The 8052-nt window shown below is 31.2% G+C and overlaps 2 long non-coding RNA genes across 3 annotated transcripts; one reads left to right on the forward strand and one right to left on the reverse strand.

The window, feature by feature from the left end:
* Positions 1-406: 406 nt before the first annotated feature.
* On the reverse strand, positions 407-7603 carry LOC145795062 (uncharacterized). Of its 2 annotated transcripts, XR_014335239.1 has the most exons (3): positions 7382-7603; positions 1688-1982; positions 407-604 (listed from the first exon to the last, which is right to left on the reverse strand). It is a non-coding gene; the product is annotated as an uncharacterized LOC145795062 (long non-coding RNA). The 2 variants fall into 2 exon arrangements; XR_014335238.1 differs by lacking the exon at positions 7382-7603 and having other exon boundaries at positions 1688-4819.
* On the forward strand, positions 4898-6496 carry LOC145795063 (uncharacterized). Its single transcript, XR_014335240.1, has 2 exons — positions 4898-5405; positions 5481-6496. It is a non-coding gene; the product is annotated as an uncharacterized LOC145795063 (long non-coding RNA).
* Positions 7604-8052: the final 449 nt, after the last annotated feature.

Below are 8052 nucleotides of genomic sequence, written 5' to 3' on the forward strand. Positions count from 1 at the left end.
CGAATAAATTTGTCACACATGTTGATCATTGATGAGGAAATAATTTCATCATAATACGATGTAAAGTTGACAAAATTTTTCATCTCCAAAACTCATTGGTGACAAAATATGTTTCGTGACAAAAATTTATATACATGACGAAATTTTTAATCACCAAACAATAAAATCAATAAAAACTTTCATATATAAGTTGTAATAAATTGTCACAAAATATTTATTAGTAACGAATAATCACTTTGTCATAATAGCAAGTATAGATGACAAACAAATTCGTCATTAAACTTGTTTCATATTTTATATTTCAATTTAAATTATTATTTTACAAATATCTCTGCTCATATCTTAATAACCTTCTAAATGTACTAAGAAGTCCACTAACTATTATACACCACTCCACACACAAAAATTCGCCAAACAATTTATATTATAAATCAAAATATATCCATCAAATAAATTTAATAATAATCCATTAAATATAATATAAAAAAAACCATCATAACAAATCCCAAAATAAACAAACGTAGAGTCCACCAAAATAAAAAATAAAAAATCAACGCTTGATCTTGATTTGCAAGTATGCTTCCAAATGTCATCAAAAATCAATCTGCAAAGAAAATAAATAAAAACATTAAAATATATTATCAATTACATATAAACTCATACAAATAATTTTGTTTTATAAACCAATTTAGTAGAAATACATATAACAATCCAAAACTTCAAAGAGTTGAGGAGATCCTTGATAATAAGCAACACAAATAACAGAAGATTCCAAAAGAGTGCAGAAATATTACGTATCACAAGCACTAATGCCAACAATAACCAGAGAGAATCATAGGACACACAAACTAATCAGCCTATGATTTTTATAAGAGGTACCATTTTCATTTAAATCTAAATATTCTCTTGTTTTATTTTGAACATTAAAGAGGTAAAATGGTCAAAAAACACACATGCAAGCAAATATAAAAACAAAAACAAATACGCATGAATAAATAATGAAACAAAAACACGATTAGGCCTGTTTGTATGCTCATTGTTCACACCTTGCATACTTAATGCAATGTAACCTAGCTATATGGAACCTAAGGCAAATAATAGCTCTAGAAACCACCTACATGTGTTGTTAAAATATATATTAAAAAAAAGGGTACTATCCAACACTTTATTGTTGGCTTGAATTGTGTTTTCTAAAGAATTAAACAAAAATCAAGTCGGGTTTTCTTCGGTCAAAGTTTGCAAGTTAACAATAATCCAATGAGAGTTGGTCAATTGAGTCACTAACACATAATATTTTGTTATATATATATATAAATATAAATATAAAAATAAAAAACAGAGAGGGGTGGAAAAAATACTAAGTGATTTCTATTAATATGAAATAGGAGCAGACCACAGTAGGTATGCTAAGTGAATTCGATTAATATGATCCATTTTCCACATACACAAAAAAGCAATGTTCAATGTGGCAATACTGCAATTTTGATGCTAAAAATCTTGGATCAGATGATGTTATAGGCTCACACATTAGCTTGTCACTGTTGATTCCAATTGGATCTTCAGCATTTGACATGACTACAACTATAAATGGATATAAGAGGTTGGTAACTTTCTTAAACTGCTATGTTTTAACCAATATATACTAACCAACATAAGAAAAATGAAAAAATAAACAAGATAGACTTACCAAAAAGGCGATCTACGAGTTCATGGAATGCCACCTCCTCTAAATTGTCCATTGAAACTTTGTTTCTTAAGAAACTCCATGATGCTTGATGTCATCTCCAAATGCTCCTCACTCGACTTATTCATCTTCGCTATCCATTGCTGGAGGTCACATTCACGCGGTGGGTGGCTTTTAGCATACTCCTCTCCCTTAGCACTCTTAAGATTCAGGTATTTTTTTCATAGTCTGTAGGTGTGGGTGCTCAAGCTCCGTCCATATTTTGTTGCCACCGCTTTGTTAACATCCGTCGACTTACCTTGCATGTCAAATATTGATCCTTACAACACCAAACTAAAAAAGCTAGAGCTACCCGAGAGAAACAAAAGCAAACAGACAAACCAAACTAAATAAACTACAAAGAGAATTATCCTAAAATAAACCACACAAAGGAATGTTCATTTGCCACAAACAAGGGCTATCAACATCCAATAGACTAGCCAACAACATCACAAAATACAATTCCACAACCCTTAACAGAGAAAAAGCAAGCAAAACTAGAGAAGAAACTCAAGAAAAGTCCTTTCACAAACCGCACTAGCAGCAGCCACACAACATCAGCTACTCAGCATCAGCTCTTGATCTAGCAAAGGCTAACACCAATACCCAGAGCAGTCCTCAGAAAACCTAAGCAGCATCAACACAGGAGCAGCAAATAACATAATAGAAGCAGCATAGAAACTAGCAAACAGAGTAGAAGCCTCCAACCTGTTAAAGCACCACATATACAAGCACATAGGGTGGCTATTCCTATATATTACAAGGGTCCAAATACATTATATTTTGTACAATATTTACATAAACTTCACCTTTATTTAAAACCTTTTATTCACACTTTTTCCACAAAAATCCTAATCCAACAATAGATGGGGCCAAAAGAAATGCCTCAAATGTACCACTCATATCCTATTTGCTGCCAAAAAGTATCACAAGAAAAGACAATCCCAACAAGTCCATTATTAATTTTTCACTTTATCATCGCAAGGGACAAAATGGGGTTGACCCTCCAATAATGTAAAAGTGCTTTTAAACCTGCACAAAAACTATAGTGACAATATATATAAACCTAGGGATGATATTTTATCAATGCATATGTGGGTGTGGTTTTTTTCCCTCTTTGTTTCCAGATAAGATAAAACCAAAGCAGAAATATAGGTCTATTGTCACTCAACCCTCAACAAAAACCAAAGCAATAAATAAGGTAAAAAACCGATCAACCCACAAGAAGATAAAAGGAAAACACTTACAGAATTTAGAGCCCAGTTCACTCAACCCTCAACAAAAAGCTCATTAATATAAGTAACTTTAATATCTTACCGACATGAGAATGGGAGGCTGCCTCCCTTTGTGCCTTTACATTGACATCAAGAGGCTGTGAGTATTGAGCCATTTTGGTAACTAAATAGCATAAATTGATATAAAACATAAAATATAACGCATAATATTTACTTGAAAAGACAATGCAAAATATAACATAAGCATGTAATGCATAAAACACATGTCCATATGGAAAACACAAAACAAAAACTAAATATCATAAAACCATGAATACTCGTTAACTCATCAATTTTTTATTTTATTTTTTGGACAATTAAAAAAAAAAAAAAAACACTCCAAGTTTGAGCCATTAACAAAATAAATATTTATTTTGTCAATTTATAACTGGACCTGAACAGTCGAAATACTATCCCATAAGTTATATCCAACCAAGTTCTAATCACCCTTACAAATCTACAACTTACATTATCAATACTCTCAATTATTCTGTTGAACTGTGAGGCATTTGGCAAAATAGTGATGGAAAGTGCCTTTATAAACATCTATAGATTTGATCAAATTGTACTCAATATTTGCTTAATTAAGTACATGATTTTGATTTTGTGAGATAGTATATCATCATAACTAATCAATATATCATCAATGAAGTGACAATAACATGATTTCAAAGTCATATCAGTGTCTCCTATGATTCCATTTTCTAGTACTGATCTAAGAAGACAAAGAAATTCATTCCAGTTGCTATGCAAAACAGAAAACAATATTAGCAAATTAAGCAAAGTCCTAAATATTCAATCTTCTAATTGCGTCAAATATTAGACAGAAAATCATTTTACACTCGCACAAAATTATTTCAAGTACTTCATTCCATTGAATTTGAGCATGATCAAAGAGGAAATCGACTTCACCAAATATTTTATCCCTTGTCAACACATGAAACTGAAATTTTAAACTAATAGAATGACTCATTTATCATACATATTTTTGGGTAATTTGTTCTTTACTGGAGAAATTATACTCACATTAACATTGTCAAATTTTCAGATTGGTGTATCTTGTTTTTATTTTATCTTGTTTGTCTTATGACTTAATTGATCAAAGTACCTATTCAACTAAAATAAAAAAAAAAAAAAAAAAAATCACAAATCATCCCAAACACAACTTTTTTTCATCTCATAAAATAGCCAAAAAGTTAAAAAGCCAACTAAAATAAATAAGTTTTCAAACGAGGCTGTTGTATCAATGAATCTGATTTCATCATTGATACATGAGGTATGTGATTGGATTCTATGTCCAACAAATTTATTAATCCATTATCTCATGAAAATTGGATTAATAGGTAAATATTTATCACTTTCAGCTAAATAATTTAAGAACAATTCATTCAAGAACTAATAGTTTATTATATTGTAGTTTTCTTTGACTCGTCTGTCTAAACAAATATGCCATAAATGTAATGGTTGTTATCATATATTTAAACCAATAAAATGATAAATAAAATGAATAGAGCTATTGGAGAGCAGTTCTAACTTATGGCTACGCCAGAGCAGTATCTAATAGTTTAATGCTCTCAATGTTCAAATTTCATTAATAAATGCAAAAAGGAACAAAGCAAATAGCTACACAATAATAAGATAAATCCCTTTCTTTTGAACCACAAAAAACAGAGCATTCCCAACCCTTTATATAATTGTTTTTTTTATATGGTACATGATATGATATTATATACTTTCTTTGATTTTTTAATAATTATCTCTAAACAAGATATATCATATGATGATTCATATAAATAGTAAAATTAATAACATATAACATTTCTAGCATCTATGAAGCACGGGTACTCCAAAAATGTTGTCGTACAAGTACGCGTACGGGTACGGCTGCACGCGTACCGGGTGCGGGTACGCGTACCGGTACGGCTGCACGCGTACCGGGTACGCCAAAAACGTACCGGGTACGTTTTATACGGTTGGTATACGCCTGGGTACGCCACGGGTACGCCATGGGTACGCCACGGGTACGCCATGGGTACGTTTTGGGTACTCCGGGGTAAAAAACGAGATTTTTTATAAATTAAAGGGTACCGGAGCAATTTTTTATGTCTATTTTAAAGAATTATAAAAATCTGGGGTTCTTTTGTAATAAATAAAACATAAATAAAACATCAAAACAAATAGAATTAGGGTTCTTTATTCATTCGATCTCAGCTCCTTCCATATCTCATTCCAAAATACTCCAAGGCTGAAGAACTTCGAAGGTGCTTGCTAGGGTTCCATGTCTATTCGATCATCTCCTTCCAGAAATACTCCCAAGAGAGTCTGAAGAACACTTCGAAGGTGCGATTGAAAGGTTTAGTCGAAGGTGCTGCTGATTGATTCTCTCATTCAAAGGTGCGATTGAAGAGGTAAGTTCATCTTCGATTCTTCCCCCTTTTCTTCTTCGATTCTTTATCCTCTTTCTTTCATTTTTTTTTTTTCAGATTTTTGTGCTCTTTCTTCGCTGCAAACGATTGATTCTTCTTTTCTCTTTGGTTTTCTCTTTCTTTGATCCTTCATCTTCTTCTTCATTTTTCTTGAACTCTCTTTTTTTTTTTTCGTGATATATGTCCAGATTTTTGAACTAAAATCTGTCCAGATTTTTAACTAAAATCTGTCCAGATTTGTTGAACTAAGATCTGTCCTTATTTTTTTTTTTTTTTTTCTGGTGTATGACTAGATTTTTGAACTAAAATCTATCCAGATTTTTAACTAAAATCTGTCCAGATTTGTTGAACTAAGATCTGTCCTTTTTTTTTTTTTCTGATGTATGTCTAGATTTTTGAACTAAAATCTGTCCAGATTTTTAACTAAAATCTGTCCAGATTTGTTGAACTAAGATCTGTCCTTATTTATTTATTTTTTTTTTCTGATGTATGTCCAGATTTTTGAACTAAAATCTGTCCAGATTTTTGAACTAAGATCTGTCCTAATTTATTTATTTATTTTCTGATATATGGCCAGATTTTTGAACTAAAATCTGTCCAGATTTGTTTAACTAAGATCTGTCCTTATTTTTTTTTTGATATATGTCATATATATATGCAATATGATATTGGTTGTAAAGCTTGATGACAAATTAAAATCCCTTGACACCTTAAATTCTCTTTGGTAGCTGTTTATTTTGAGGGGGAGTGATGAGGATTTTGTAACTGAAAAACAGAGCATTAATTTGTGATGCATAACCATTGGTTTTGAGTTAAGTTAAGTTATCTGCCTGTTTCAACATTGGTTAATTTCAACAATGGTTTTAAGTTATCTGCCTGTAGGTTGGATCTCTTAACCATAATTATAAAAAAATAAATAAATAAAATATCGGCGTACCGCAGCCGTACCCGTATCATACTTTTTTTGGATTTTGCCGTATCGGCGTACCCGCACTCGTACCCGTACCGTACTCGTACCCGCACCCGTGCTTCCTAGTCTAGCATACTTCAATGAAAAAAATAAAGAATAAAAATTCATCATCGTGTCTAGTTTTTTGCCATACATTTTACATATTATACATGGCCATTCTCTTGATGTTAATCACTGAATTTCTGCTGATCAACTAATACAGAGGAAAACTAAAATTACCCAATCTCATAAACTACCTAAATTCTTACATAGCTACAAACAAGAATAGTTGAAAGGGTACAAAATGAATGTTTGAATTGTGCCTTTGTTTTCATTCTTGCAATATGGAATTGTGTTTGGACTTTCCACGACATTAAATAAAAAGCCAAATCTTCGTTCAATCTGAGGAAACGACGCACGAATCACCAGAATCGAAACCCTAGTTTATAAATCTAATGGCTAACTACATACATTAACTACAAGAAAAAAAACCCAAAAAATACATAAAACTTGAAAATTTAGATGATAAATCAAAGCTTTTAAATCGCTCAATAAAGAAGACAATCAAAATTTATTCACCATATAAACAATAAAGCCAGATTAGAAGCCAAAAAAAATGTGAAGATTAAAATCCATAAAAATTATAAAACAACTCAACGAAATCGAAGCAATATAAGCTTAAATGAAAGAAAAAAGAACCTACACACCCCACGCCCACACCAAACCATCAATTATAATGTGACTGAAATATTTTATTTAATCAACCATGATTAAAAATAAGATTCCATCTTCAAATCTTGATTTCATACCAATCAACAAAAGTTTGCCTTCTAAACTAATCACATCCAAACTACCCCCAAAAAATTAGCATAGTAAACAATGAAATTCAAGTAGAAATATCATCAATCAATTTGACTTTCACAACTTTCAGTAATTAAAATCCAAAAAACAATAAATAAATAAATAAATAAAAACGAACTCAGCTCAGTGATGCATATTTTGAACTCACAGTGGTTTTGACGAGTTCGTCGGAGTACGATTTGGCACATACGACGGAGACATGAGGAGAGGCAAATCGACAGGAAGATCCAGGTCATTGATTGAAGGATTGCTGGCTGATCCACTAAGAAGACGATGCATTTAACTTCACCAAGCTCGTACACTCCATGGCTAATTCAAAAACTACGGATCGATCGATCGATCGATCTCTCTCTAAAAGTAAAGGAGTTTGGAGAGAGGAAAACTTCTAGACAAAAGGGGGAAAAATTAATGGCCTATATGCTTTTCATTGCCGCTCATTTATCCCCCCAAAATTGATTAATTATTTCCCCAAAGATCTCAAGGGACTAAAAAGTTAAAGCTCACAAAAATATTTTCCTATTAAATGATATTAAAATATTAAAAATTATTAGTGACGAAAATATATTTATTATTAATAATTTTATAATTAGTGATTAATTTTTTCTCATCAATAAGTCTTAAAATTTTGGCACCACGCAAAAAAATTATCAGAAAAATCTTTAGTGACAAAAATTAATTTTTACTCACCTAAAAAGAAATATTTATTGACGAAAATAAATTTCATCGTCTATTATTTCATTTTTTTATTATATGTGACAAATTTTATAATTCATTACGAATTATTCTTATTTAGTGGCGAAATTTATTTTTTTCACTAAT

Source organism: Camellia sinensis, chromosome 7 (assembly GCF_055761805.1).
Source record: "Camellia sinensis isolate YWXY chromosome 7, ASM5576180v1, whole genome shotgun sequence".
In the NCBI taxonomy this organism is placed as follows: Eukaryota; Viridiplantae; Streptophyta; class Magnoliopsida; order Ericales; family Theaceae; genus Camellia; species Camellia sinensis.